The sequence below is a fragment of the Schistocerca gregaria genome, chromosome 2, assembly GCF_023897955.1.
Source record: "Schistocerca gregaria isolate iqSchGreg1 chromosome 2, iqSchGreg1.2, whole genome shotgun sequence".
Lineage (NCBI taxonomy): Eukaryota > Metazoa > Arthropoda > Insecta > Orthoptera > Acrididae > Schistocerca > Schistocerca gregaria.
The window spans coordinates 230,599,174-230,614,827 of NC_064921.1; positions in this window are offsets into that span (position 1 = coordinate 230,599,174).

A 15,654-nucleotide genomic window follows, 5' to 3' on the forward strand; every position below is an offset into this window, starting at 1 on the left:
AAGATCCTTCTTTTTATGTATTCGCAATACATTACATTTGTCTATGTTAAGTATCAGTTGCCACTCCCTGCACCAAGTGCCTATCCGCTGCAGATCTTCGTGCATTTCTCTGCAATTTTCTAATGCTGCAACTTCTCTGTGTACTACAGCATCATCCGCGAAATGCCGCATGGAACTTCCGACACTACCAACTATATCTTGATGTCGACGGTACATACTAATATCAACTAACCTGCCTCCTTCCTCCTTTCCTCCGAAATCAGTACGTCCAGAGGATGATAGTTGCAAAAGTTCTCTTGTTACACCATACATGAGTTGCACAAAAGTTCTCTTGTTACGCCATACATGAGTTGCACAAAAATACAGAAACACCTAAAACACAACGCTCTATCACGTCTAACACGGTGTAGGAAAACCGTTGGCACTCAAAACAGCTTCCAATAGTCTCGGAACGGATAAATATAGGCAATGTATTGTTTTCGAGGGTCTCTTATACCATTCTTCCTGCAAAAAAGTGGCACATTTAGGTAACAATGACCGAGTTTGACAGCGATCACTCACACTTCTCTCCAAAGACAACAACAAAGGCTGAATAGAGTTCAGATCTGGTGACCGGTAGCCAAAGAGATGCGACAACTCATCCTGTGCTCGCAAAACCAGGGGCCTGTTGTCTTGGAACAATGCGTCGCCATTGCGGATCAAACATTGAGCCATAAGATGGACCTGATAAGTCAAAATGATAGCATAATCCTTAGCAGTAATGCGACGTTCCAGAGTAACCATGGAGCCCATTGAATACCACAATACGGCTGCTCAAATCCTCGCCGAACCCCTGCCACGTTTCACTCTTAGGACATAAACTCGGCCAGAAGTCGGAAGCAATGTGAAACAAGGCTCATCCGACCAAATGACTTTTTTCCATTGCTCCATAGTCCAGGTATTTTTCGTCACAATCCTCTTCAGTGACTGTCTGTCACTATCGCTCTATACACACTTTCATCCGCGTCGTGACTTAGCGGATGATGTTTCTCCGCTTGCCCTGTACGCGATATAATACTTCGATTCGGTTTCTCCTTCGACTACCTTCGTTAGGGAAGCACCCACCATACGGACACCAGAAATTTGCCCACGTTCAAAGTCACTGAGCTCCCACACAATGCACTCAGAACTACACAGAATACTGTTGGTTGGTTGGTTTATGGGGGGTTGAAGTCACCAGACTACAAGGCCATCGGTCCCTTGTTCCACGACCATAAAAACCTACAATGAATAAAAACAAGTTAAAGAGGCAACAAGGGACGACACAGAACAAGAAAGACACAGACAAAAACCAGAAAACAAGGAAATAGTGTGGTACAGTGGTTGGCTGACCAAGGAAATAAAAATGAAAGGCCAACCACCGAGATATACACTAAAAACCTCAATCTAAAATCATAGGCCAAAGGCCAGACGCAACACACAAAAGAAGCAAACCCTCAGATTGAGTGATTAAAAACCGCTGCCCGAATAAAACGCAAGACTAAGCCTTCCATGGCAGCGTCATCTGTTACAATTTGAAGGAGCTTATGAGGCAGCGCATACATCTGCCTGAAAGAAGTTAAAAGTGGACAGACCAACAAAATGTGGACCACTGTCAAAGCTGACCCCCAGCGACATAAAGGTGGGTCCTCGCGGCGCAGTAAATGACTGTGCGTCATCCAAGTGTGGCCAATGGGTAGCCAGCAGAGGACAACAGCGTCCTTGCGAGAGACCTGCAAGGAGGAGCGCCACGCACCGGTAGTCTCCTTGATATCCCAAAGTTTGTTGGGTGAAGGCAAGGTGCGCCATTCATCATCCCATGCACCAAGCACCTTCTGCCGCAAAACTGACCTGAGATCACTCTCCGAAAGGCCAATCTCCAAGGCCGGCCAGCGTATCAACACCTTCATTACCCGGGATGCCGACATGGTACGGGGTCCACAGAATAACGACGAAGCGGTCGCAACGGGCAAGAGTATGGATCGACTCCTGAATAGCCATCACTGGTCGATAGCTCGTAAACCGCTCAGGGAGTTACTACAGATAACGAAGAACTCACCTAAGCAGGAGCGGATATGCTCTTCCGCGCGAGAGATGGCAACCAGCTCTGCAGTGAAAGTACTGCAGCCAGCCGGCAATGAGCGTTGTTCATAATGATCCCCCAGAGTAGGAGCATAACCGACGCGACCAGCAACCATCGAACCGTCGGTATAGACCACGTCAGAGCCTTGAAACGCGTCAAGTATTGAAAGAAAGCGGCGGCGGATGGCCTCAGAAGGGACTGAGTCCTTCCGGTCCTGTGCCAGTTCGAGCCGAAGGCATGGGCGGTGTTCGCACCACGGGGCTATACGTAGAGGGGCCCGGTAAAGAGGCGGAAGAGGGAAAACCTCAAGCCCAGAGAGAAGAGCCCGAACGCGAACCGCGATCGTACACCCTGACCGCGGCCTCCGTTCTGGAAGATGGACGACCGAGTTGGGGAACAGCAGATGGTAACTGGGATGCCTGGGCAAGCTACAAACATGTGCAGCATAAGCGGCAAGTAGCTGGTGGCGCCGGATCCGCAATGAGCACGAATGACGCTTAGTCAGGACATTGAATGTATGCCATTCGTGGCTAAACGCAACAGCGCAACCTGGAGGCTTGGATAACATCTGCGTTTATATTCAATTCTGCATTTGTCGCGGAGTTTACATATTTTTGTCCAACCACTGTATGTCTGAAAAAAATATTGTATCACATCATTAGTTTCATATTTACAGTGACTGCAAAGTTGAGCTGATATGACTTGGGTGGGTTGATATGTGGGAGTGATGGAGTTTCAGACGTTATAAATTAGTCATTAAACGCGTATATGAGCGCTTCAATATTGATGGCAAACGTGAGGTGTTTGCAGACAGTCCCATTGTTATTTCGTATATTATACATCTGGGTTACAAGAGCTGCACATTGGACCCTGATTTTTGACGATAGTCGTGTGGCTCACGTTTTAGCCATTTCGTCACGAGCCGCCATCAAGTCCACATCGCGCCCTCACCCCCGACCCAAGTTTATCGTGGAAAACTGGTTGTTTACTTTCCGAGCTGCCCACACATCTAGTACACCCAGACTGTATCTTCCTGTGTGATAAACATTATGCTGTACCAATGTATGCAATTTGGGTACCACAAATTGATATTGAGGTGAACTGCATATACCAATTGCAAGAATGGGACGTTCCGTGCTACAAACGTATCTCTATTTCTCACCGAACCAAAGACTTGTGTTAAGGACTATTTGTGAAGGAAATGGAGAGATCGGACGTGTGGGAGGGGGAGAGAGATTGTATTGTTGTGAGACGCCAATACAGTATATAGTAAATGTTCAAGTAGTGCTTGCACATAACAAAATCCAATAACTAACATCAAGTATTTAATGTGTGTATATCTCCATACCGAAATAAGTTAATTATCACGGTACAGATATTACGAGACGAAAATCGCTCGGAGGTGAAGTTTGGAACGACAGTGCGAATCTACATTTTCCACGGTCATAATTTGTAGAGAGATTATCTCCGAATTAATAAACTTTAAGTTGCTAAATTCTGGACCTATCATCCAGGTTCATCAAACAACATAGCACATAGTTGTGCCGAAAGATGTGCATAGCAAGGAAAGGTTTTAGAGATTTCAGGTGGAGCAGATAACGACGAGGGATTTCCGCGAGATCGCCGCTGCTGAATACGTCTTTTGCTCTCCTCTGGTATTTAAAACGAAATATTTATGTTTTCCAGGTTTCCAGGAGAGTAAAGATAAAAGGAGATAAGGAACTATGCTAACCCAACTAAAACCAATAATTATAATAAAAGCACACATGAAGACTATTTCTTTGTAATAATAAATAAAGAAAGAATATTTTTAATTGACTAACCAATAATAATGTATTAAAACATCAAAAACAAAATTAAGTTTTCTTCTTTGAATTCAAAACTCGTGTTCCTGGTGAATGTCTGAGGTCTATATCCCACCATGTTAAATATAGTAAATGGTGAGGGAGAGGAAGACGCTGTGTCTCACAAAGGAACAGTCCAATCTGACATGTCGAAACTTGCCCTGAAATTTCGATCTATACTAGTTAAACAAACTACTTAAAAGTAAGCAGTGTGCAAAGCCGCTACCGTTTCGTAAAATATGAATTTGAGTTGTATGAATGGAAGAAAGATATACACAAAGTACAAAACATGCTCCCAAATGAAACAGGCAAAAATGTGAAAGAAAAGCTATTCATAATATTGAGACCTGCTCGTAAGAGTCAGTGTACCTTTACCAAAGGAAATATACAAGACTGGGCCCTGTGGATTATAAATGAGATGAACGTTACTGATTTCCATGCGTCTTCGGCTTGATTAAAAGGAGCTAGGTAGACAAGAAGAATTCTGGTCCAAAGTGTGTCACCAATACATCGATGAGTCTTGGGATTTTCCCAACCCCCCTCCTTCACCCTCTGACAATGATTAGTTGCCCTATGTGTAAAATTGTGGAAAGTTCAAATTTTGGTGGTAAATTCAAAAAATAGATCTATTGCACTAGTGTTCACTCCTATGACGTCTAGGGCTATTTTACTAAGTATATAATTAAATATGGAAACCAGAACACTCTAACCCGGACTTGTGGTACGAGCACTACCTTAACTCTGATGTCACAACCCGGACGAGACCTGTCAGGCTGTTTACAATGGCATAGAATTCTGGTATACTCTTCCACAGCTGGAATAACTTACGCCTTTAAGTGCAGTTAATGTGTTGTGTATACGAAAAAGAGAACTGGAAACTGAAGAGATCGATGCTAAGAAACGAGATCTGGAATATGTGGTGAAAACAACTCCCACAAAAGAGGAATATGAACTGCTATAGGAAAAAAGAAGAAGCCATCGCCAGTATGAGAAATGTGATTATGAACAACGGTAAGACGGTTGGAACAGACTGTTTAACATGGGTGACCTCCAACTGTAGAGGTATATAATAAATCTGTGCGTCAAATCATAAGCCCAAGTGTGAACAAAGTTCTTGCTAACCACTTTAGATCTTACAAAGTGTCCAGATATGTGTCTATGAGAAACTTTTACATCCTCATTTGCTAAAGTACGCGGTATTACCAACCTGAAGGTTACAATGTACAGCTGCAAAACTATCATGTGTTGAATCATGTAACAAATAATGTTCTCTGGTGTACTCTGTACCAGTCATATCCATGTGGTGTTGACTAACGAATATCTTACAGAACAGCTGTTGTGTGATGTTTAATAAAGGTCTGCTGTTTGTGTACTAGTTAATAACAATATCCGAAAGATGACTGGTGTAGAAATAAACATCAGGCTTTTAAGATTATGTTCAGTCTACATACAGTCTTAATTATCTATCTGTAAACCGTATGAAGATTCTTAACATAGGCTCCAAGAAAGACAGTACAAATATCATATAGTAGTTCTGTGTTATAGCAGGAAAACATATTTCTCGCAATCGAGGACATTGTCCTCCAAAATACCATTGGACACAGATATTTCTGAACTGTATTGCTCCCCACAAATAATGGTATACCACAAGTCTTAAGTGAAGAGAATCAAAGTATCAAACAGACTTAAACCATTCCCCATTAACCAACTTACTCCTTTAAGGCAGTTAATGTGTTATGTGTACGAAAAAGAGAACTGGAAACTGAAGAGGTTGATGCTAAGAAACGAGATCTGGAGTATATGGCGGAAACAATTGCCATAAAGGAAAAAGAAGAATCCAATGCTGATGTACAGGCAAGACTTACATATTACCTTAAGTACGGAAAAGTCCCTCTCACCATAAACCATAGACCTTGCCGTTGGTGGGGAGACTTGCGTGCCTCAAGGATACAGATGGCCGTACCTTAGGTGCAACCACAACGGAGGTGTATCTGTTGAGAGGCCAGACAAACGTATGGTTCCTGAGAGGGCCAGCAGCCTTTTCATTAGTTGCAGGGGTAACAGTCTGGATGATTGACCGATCTGGCCTTGTAACACTAACCACAACGGCTTTGGTGTGCTGGTACTGTGAATGGCTGAAAGCAAGGGGCCGTAATTTTTCCCGAGGGCATGCAGCTTTACTGTATGGATAAATGATGATGGCGTCCTCTTGGATAAAATATTCCGGAGGTAAAATAGTCCCCCATTCGGATCTCAGGGCGGGGACTACGCAGGAGGACGTCGTTATCAGGAAAAAGAAAACTGGCGTTCTACAGATCGGAGTGTGGAATGCCAGATCCCTTAATCGGGCAGATAGGTTAGAAAATTTAAAAAGGGGAATGGATAGGTAAAGTTAGATATAGTGGGAATTAGAGAAGTTCGGTGGCAGGAGGAACAAGACTTTTCGTCAGGTGAATACAGAGTTATAAATGCAAAGTCAAATAGGGGTAATGCAGGAGTAGGTTTAATCATGAATAAAACAATAGGACTGCGGGTAAGCTACTACAAACAGCACAGCGAACGCATTCTTCTGGCCAAGATAGACACGAAGCCCACGCCTATGACAGTAGTACAAGTCTATATGCCAACTAGCTCTGCAGATGACGAAGAAATTGAAGAAATGTATGAGGAGATAAAAGAAATTATTCAGATAGTGAAGGGAGACGAAAATTTAATAGTCATGGGTGGCTGGAATTCGATAGTAGGAAAAGGAAGAGAAGGAAACGTAGTAGGTGAATATGGATTGGGGATAAGGAATGAAAGAGGAAGCCGCCTGGTGGAATTTTGCACAGAGCACAACTTAATCATAGCTAACACTTGCTTCAAGAATCATAAAAGAAGGTTGTATGCATGGAAGAAGCCTGAAGATACAGACAGGTTTCAGATAGAGTATATAATGGTAAGACAGAGATTTAGGAACCAGGTTTTAAATTGTAAGACATTTCCATGGGCAGATGTGGACTCTGACCACAATCTATTGGTTATAAACTATAGATTAAAACTGAAGAAACTGCAAAACGGTAGTAAAGTGAGTAATGGGACCTGGATAAACTGACCAAACCAGAGGTTGTACAGAGTTTCAGGGAGAGCATAAGGGAACAATTGACAAGAATGGGGGAAAGAAATACAGTAGAAGATGAATGGGTAGCTTTGAGGGATGAAGTAGTCAAGGCACCAGAGGATCAAGTAGGTAAAAAGACGAGGGCTAGTAGAAATCCTTAGGTGACATAAGAAATACTGAATTTAACTGATGAAAGGAGAAAATATAAAAATGCAGTAAATGAAGCAGGCCAAAAGGAATACAAACGTCTCAAAAATTAGATCGACAGGAAGTGCAAAATGGCTTAGCAGGGATGGCTTGAGGACAAATGTAAGGATGTAGAGACTTATCTCACTAGGGTTAAAATAGATACTGCGTACAGGAAAATTAAAGAGACCTTTGGAGATAAGAGAACCACTTGTATGAATATCAAGAGCTCAGATGGAAACCCAGTTCTAAGCAAAGAAGGGAAAGCAGAAAGGTGGAAGGAGTATAAAGAGGGTCTATACAAGGACGATGTACTTGAGGGCAATGTTATAGAAATGGAAGAGGATGTAGATGAAGATGAAGATGAAATGGGAGATATGATACTGCGTGAAGAGTTTGATAGAGCACTGAAAGACCTAAGTCGAAACAAAGCCCTGGGAGTTGACAACATTCCATTAGAACTACTGACAGCCTTGGGAGAGCCAGTCCTGACAAAACTCTATCATCTGGTGAGCAAAATGTAAGAGACAGGCGAAATACCCTGAGACTTCAAGAAGAATATAATATTTCCAATCCAAAAAACAGCAGGCGTTGACAGATGTGAAATTTACTGAACTATCAGTTTAATAAGTCATGGCTGCAAAATCCTAACGCAAATTCTTTACAGGTGAATGGAAAAATTGGTAGAAACTGATCTCGGGGAAGATCAATTTGGATTCTATAGAAATATGGGAACACGGGAGGCAATTCTGACCCTACGACTTATTTTAGAAGCTAGATTAAGGAAAGGCAAACCTAAGTTTCTATTATTTGTAGGCTTAGAGAAAGCTTTTGACAATGTTGACTGGAATACTCTCTTTCAAATACTGAAGGTGGCAGGGGTAAACTACAGGAAGCGAAAGGCTATTTACAATTTGTACAGAAACCAGATGGCAGTTATAAGAGTCGAGGGACATGAAAGGGAAGCAGTGGTTGGGAAGGGAGTGAGACAGGGCTGTAGCCTATCCCCGATGTTGTTCAATCTGTATATTGAGCAAGCAGTAAAGGAAACAAAAGAAAAATTCGGAGTAGGTATTAAAATCCATGGAGAAGAAATTAAAACTTTGAGGTTTGCCGATGACATTGTAATTCTGTCAGAGACAGCAAAGGACTTGGAAGAGCAATTGAACGGAATTGATAGTGTCTTGAAAGGAGGATATAAGATGAACACCAACAAAAGCAAAACGAGGATAATGGAATGTAGTCGAATTAAGTCGGGTGATGCTGAGGGAATTAGATTAGGAAATGAGACATTTAAAGTAGTAAATGAGTTTTGTTATTTGGGGAGCAAAATAACTGATGATGGTTGAAGTAGAGAGGATATAAAATGTAGACTGGCAATGGCAAGGAAAGCATTTCTGAATAAGAGAAATTTGTTAATGTCGTGTATAGATTTAAGTGTCAGGAAGTCGTTTCTGAAAGTATTTGTATGGTGTGTAGCCATGTATAGAAGTGAAATATGGACGATAAATAGTTTGGACAAGAAGAGAATAGAAGCTTTCGAAATGTGGTGCTACAAAAGAATGCTAAAGATTAGATGGGTAGATCACATAACTGAGGAGGTACTGAATAGGATTGGGGAGAACAGGAATTTGTGGCACAACTTGACAAGAAGAAGGGATCGGTTGGTAAGACATGTTCTGAGGCATCAAGGGATCACCAATTTAGTATTGGAGGGCAGTGTGGAGGGTAAAAATCGTAGAGGGAGACCGAGAGATGAATACACTAAGCAGATACAGAAGGATGTAGGCTGCAGTAGGTACTAGGAGATGAAGAAGCTTGCACCGGATAGAGTAGCATGGAGAGCTGCATCAAACCAGTCTCAGGACTGAAGACCACAACAACAACAACAACAACAATGGAAAAGTCTCGATACAAATGGAAGACATACGAGATCAGCATTTACAGTAAACAGCAATGATAGGTGGCCATAAGTTGGTATACTGGCCGAAAATTCCAGAATCGAGAATATTTGCTCTATTAAAGGATACACCAAAATCTGTTTGTAAAGCTCCATTCGCATGTGAATCCTCTTAAAAAGCATGAGTACACTAATTCTAAATGTTGTAGACTTGATGTTGTGTACCCAGCAACAGAACAACCATTTGCAGAGTTTAAAACTGATGGAGTAACAACAATGAGTGATAATTCGTTTGCAAGAACTGTAAAGTTAAAATTCTCTGTGGAAATTCCACAAGAATGTGGAACTGACGATTGATTAACATACACTAAGGTTAATGTTAAGTGTTTTAATAACAGTGCTATTCAGGAAGTAAGAGGGGAAATTTAACTTCCCAAATGCTATCGACTAGAAGAGTTACAAGAAGGAGACTAGAAGAGTTACAAGAAGGAGCAGAACTATTTGATAAAGCCATGAAGGAGATAGTTTACAAAAAAATTAAATGTGTTTTGAAATGAAGAACATATCTTCTTTGTACTTGTCAGATTACGGGCTGGAGAAAGAAATATATGATTCAGATGTAGACTTAAATTAAAAGTTAATAATTAAGGCGAATGCTATTAAAACTACACCAAACAAAAATGAATAAAGAGTTGTTTTCTGTTTATAAATGTGTATGCAAAATTAATAAAAGTTTATGTGCAAGAGTATTTGTTATTGTATTCTTTACCCAGTCGAAGATCCTAAAAGAGTCTACGATTTAAAACGATCTACTTGTGTGTCTTTTGAAATGTGAGGAGGAGTAGAGGAGGGGCGACCTTGAAAAGTAGTTGAAACTAGGTAATTGAAAGTATAGTGGTCGTTGTTTCTTATCTGTGTGAGCCTCTGCGACTTATACTCTGCAATGTGGATAACTATGTAGAGACTTTATCTATGGTAGGCATATCTTAAACTGCTCTTCAGAAATTGTTTGGAATCCTGCATAGCTAGAACGCACCATTAGACACAGAAGAAGGCCGCTGCAATCTTGGCCGAAACGTTGGTTTTTCTATAGCATCAGTAGTTTTTACATTATGACACGTTACCAAACCAAGAAAATTTTGGTCTTATCGTTGTTCATAATCACATTTCTCATACCGGCAATGGCTTCTTCTTTTCTCCTATAGCAGTTCATATTCCTCTTTTGTGGCAGTTGTTTTCGCCACCTACTCCAGATCTCGTTTCTTAGCATCGACCTCTTCAAGTTCTCTTTGTCGTATACACAACACATTAACTGCCCTTAAAGGCGTAAGTTATTTAATGGAGAGTGGTTTAAGTGTAAAAGACACATTGACTCTCTTTCTTAAGACCTATGGGAAACGTTATTTGTGGGAACCAATCCCAATTTAGAAATATCTCTATCCAATGGTATTTTGATGAACGACGTCCTGGATTGCAAGTAATATGTTTCTTCTTCTTTAATCTAGTACTGCTGTATCATAGTTACATCGTCTTTGTTGGAGTCTGTGTTAAGAATCATCATGTATTTTACAGGTAGATAATTAAAACTGTATAGCAGTTCATATTCCTCTTTTGTGGCAGTTGTTTTCGCCACCTACTCCAGATCTCGTTTCTTAGCATCGACCTCTTCAAGTTCTCTTTGTCGTATACACAACACATTAACTGCCCTTAAAGGCGTAAGTTATTTAATGGAGAGTGGTTTAAGTGTAAAAGACACATTGACTCTCTTTCTTAAGACCTATGGGAAACGTTATTTGTGGGAACCAATCCCAATTTAGAAATATCTCTATCCAATGGTATTTTGATGAACGACGTCCTGGATTGCAAGTAATATGTTTCTTCTTCTTTAATCTAGTACTTCTGTATCATAATTACATCGTCTTTGTTGGAGTCTGTGTTAAGAATCATCATGTATTTTACAGGTAGATAATTAAAACTGTATAGCAGTTCATATTCCTCTTTTGTGGCAGTTGTTTTCGCCACCTACTCCAGATCTCGTTTCTTAGCATCGACCTCTTCAAGTTCTCTTTGTCGTATACACAACACATTAACTGCCCATAAGGGCGTAAGTTATTTAATAGAGAGTGGTTTAAGTGTAAAAGACACATTGACTCTCTTTCTTAAGACCTATGGGAAACGTTATTTGTGGGAACCAATCCCAATTTAGAAATATCTCTATCCAATGGTATTTTGATGAACGACGTCCTGGATTGCAAGTAATATGTTTCTTCTTCTTCTTTAATCTAGTACTTCTGTATCATAGTTACATCGTCTTTGTTGGAGTCTGTGTTAAGAATCATCATGTATTTTACAGGTAGATAATTAAAACTGTATAGCAGTTCCTATTCCTCTTTTGTGGCAGTTGTTTTCGCCACCTACTCCAGATCTCGTTTCTTAGCATCGACCTCTTCAAGTTCTCTTTGTCGTATACACAACACATTAACTGCCCTTAAAGGCGTAAGTTATTTAATGGAGAGTGGTTTAAGTGTAAAAGACACATTGACTCTCTTTCTTAAGACCTATGGGAAACGTTATTTGTGGGAACCAATCCCAATTTAGAAATATCTCTATCCAATGGTATTTTGATGAACAACGTCCTGGATTGCAAGTAATATGTTTCTTCTTCTTTAATCTAGTACTTCTGTATCATAGTTACATCGTCTTTGTTGGAGTCTGTGTTAAGAATCATCGTGTATTTTACAGGTAGATAATTAAAACTGTTTGAAGATGGAACATAATTTGTAAGCTTCTCCAGGTCTTGAGAATTTGAAAGGCTTATTTCTACACCAGTCATTTCTAGGATATTGTTATTACCCTATTAGACAAACTGCAGAGCCATATTAAACATCACACAATAGCTGTTCTCTACATCTACGTCTATACTCTTCAAACCATCATGACATGCGTGGCAGAGAGTACGTACCACTGTACCAGTTATTAGGGTTTCTTCCTGTTCTATTCGCATGTGGAGCATGGAAGGGATGGTTGTCTGTGCTGTATCCTGCTGCTATTGTGTGTGTGATTCTGAGTGCACCGAGCGTAGAATCGCCGTGTGTGTGTATTTAAATCAACCGCCAACCATATCAGCGTGGGCCAGACACTAGAGACCACCTGTAGGAAGCATGCACTCGACATGGTCTCCTCTGCACCTTCTACCGACGACTCACACCTTTATACATGCAGAGCAGCGCTGATTCACTCTTACTATCTTCTTTTAGTTTGTACTGCTCACATCAGTTGTTCTGTGTGTCACTTATGTTGCATCTCCTGTATGATTCCTTTGTCTTGTTACGAGTGGAGACAGTGGTAAACATGCACGCTCAACGCCGAGCAGACCAATGCTGGCCCAAGCACCCACGACCAGCACACTGCTAGCATCAGTGTTCTCTGTTTCTATCTTATACTTTCTGTTTTGTCGAACGTCCAGCGTGCCCTGAATGCTGGGCTACTTGTAATGCCTACCAGAAGAAATGCCACGTTGCTTCAGTGTGTCATTCACTGAAGGTTACTCAGGATACACACATGGCTGTAAACTGTGACTCCAATGCTTGTGACTTCTCCCAAGTTGTTTATCGAGCTAAGTGTTTTTTCACCAAGTGCTCTGATTACAGGATGGCACTGGTGCTGCACAGTACGTGGATGTGCTATGAATTTTTCTTGCCTGGCAAGGCAGCATACCGACTATAATGCTGTGTGCTGTTCTTGTCTCACTATAATTACTAAATCTATGTGAATGTGGACACCTTTTCCTGCCTTCCTTTGGGTCCTGATCCCAACTTTGATCTTGATATTCGTTAGCTGATACCACATGGATATGACTGGCACAGAGTACAGTAGAGCTCATTGTTTGTTAGAGTTGAAACACTTAAACAGTCTTCCACAGGGTCAAACACTTGATCCATTCTGTGGCTGTATATTGTAATCTCAAGCCTGTTATACCATGTTCTTTAACCTAGGAGGATATAAAAGTTTCTCATAGTCGCATGTCTGGACACTGTACAAAATCTACGCAGTAGTTACCAATAACTTTGTTCATTTGACATAATAATTTATTACACTTCCTTACTCTACAGTTGGAAGTCATCCACCTCAAACAGTCTATTTCAGCTGCCTCATCGTTGTTCACAATGGCAGTATCTTTCAATGTAGAAGTCATGGTTTTTATGTTAGTTAGTCCCATATCTCCACTTTGTTAAAAATTCCAACTAAATCTTGTGTTATGTCCAAATCCATAAGATAATAGTCGTCTAGACAAAGCAGCTGGTTTATTCCAGGCAGCTCTCCCATTAGAACATCCATTTAAACATCAGATAATTCCACTTATGTGGTATAGCCGCAGGGTGTTTATAAGGATGGTTTGATGAGTCTCGTAAAAAAACAAGAAAGCATTTTTGTTTTATAAGCAGCTCACCTTAGTTCTCGAGATAATCTCTTATGAGGGATATGCACTTGGTCCAACGATCCTCCCGTTTCCTCATTTCATCGGAAAAATAGGATGTCTCAAACTCAGTAAAATATTCTTGACTATAACTATAACCAGTTCATTTGATGATTTTTTTTCCAGCAAGTCGAAGTTTCAAGCTAGGCAATGGGAAGAAGACACATAGGTCTAAGTCTGGTGAACAGGGTGGATGAGGAACTAATTCGAAACCCATTCTCCATTGTTATCACTAATGCGTGGGATAGTGCATTGTTCTGGTGAAAGAGCGTTTTTTGCATGCCAACCTTGGTCATTTTTCAGCCAACGTAAGTTTCAAACCCTCAAACAATAAAGCACAATAGGATCCAATTGCGGTTCTGCCTTTTTCCAAGTAAACTATGACGATTATCCCTTGGGAATCCCAAAATCCCAAAAAAACAGTGGCACCACCTTGCCACCTGACAAAATCTTCTTTGCCTTCTTTAGTGCATTTTCACCAGCCATCGTCCATTACTTTGACTGCCATTTTGACTCTGGTGTGTAATGATAGATCCAGGTTTCATCAACAATTCCAAGTGGAAGCAAAAATTCTTCTGGATTGCAATTAAACATCGCTAGACTTTCTGTCGAAATGTTGTGCTGGATGCGCTTTTGGTCGACTGTAAGCAACTGCGGCACTCACCCTGCATACCGCTTTTCTATAGTCAATTCTCTGTGCAGCACGTTATGCACTCGCAAGATGCCTAAGTCTCAGCAATGCCACGAATTTTTATTCCGAGGTCTTGCGTTACGATAGCATCGATTTTGTCAGTGGTGTCCTTTTTTGCTGACCGCAACTAGACGGTCACAGCGCGTTTCTTTTGCTGTGATTGTCCGACCACCTTTAACTTAATTGATCTAAAAGTAAATGTTTCAGTGATGATGCAGAGTCCGCGTGAACTTCATCCAGTCCTGTCTTGATTTGTGTGGCAGTTCAACACATCACATGGAAATGTTTAATAACAGGGCAGGGCGAAACTCGGTTTTCTCCATTTCCAATCGCAATCGACACACTGACCACCTCAGACAGCTGTCGACAATGAACTGTGCGCTGTATGTTGTTGAAATTGTTTATACACTCGTTGGGATAATCAGATTGACCAACCATGAAGGCGCAACAAAAATGTTCCATATCTTCATGGAAATTTACCATACCTATCAAACCACCCTTGCGTATTTCATTGAAATGGTTTCCAGTGCTTCCTTTTTGCATATCTGGACACTTCATATAATCTGTAAGGTGGTTACCAGTAACTTTGTTCAAGTCTTATCTTGTGATTTGACATTTAAATTTATTATGCACCTTTATTCTGCAACTGGAGGTCATACATGTTAAACATTCTATTTCAATTGTCCAAGTCGCATTGCTGTTTCCCTAACAGCATCCTTCCATGCAGAAGTCGTGGTCTGGTATTAGGTAATCACACATCTAAATTTTATTATAAACTGAGACAAAATTTTGTATAATGTCCAGATCCAAAAGGTAATATTCCATGCAACTCTTTCATCAGAAAATCCAATGTAACATATCCAAGATGGCCGCCGAGTGAGATCACAGGTATTTTCTTCGTCCGCTAAAATAACTTATTTAAGAGGAAATAGTGCCAAGTTTAAATATTCTTTGTTTTTATTACTTGCTGTAGTGTCCGTTCTTGTCACACAACTGAATATTAGCGTCCAAGCAGAGCTTGTTCTTGAAAAAACTTGTTCTTTAGCTGAGGTCCCGATAATCACGACATAACCCGTAATTTTGCGTGACATAAACACAACAAATTCTATTCAAGTTTTCTTGATAGTGCAAAAATCGTTTAAAAAAGACAGCTACTAGTTTCATCAGTGTTTATTGTCGCAATAAAAGTGTAATTAAACATTTCTAAATCATATTTAACTAACACATTTCGTATTGTTTACTAGTTAGATAGACGCGATCTAGGTCTAAATTTTCCGAGTTATAAACGTTTAAAAACCTGACCAAACACGCCTGATAACTTAAATTCTCTAAAAGCAAAGTAATTACAAATTCAT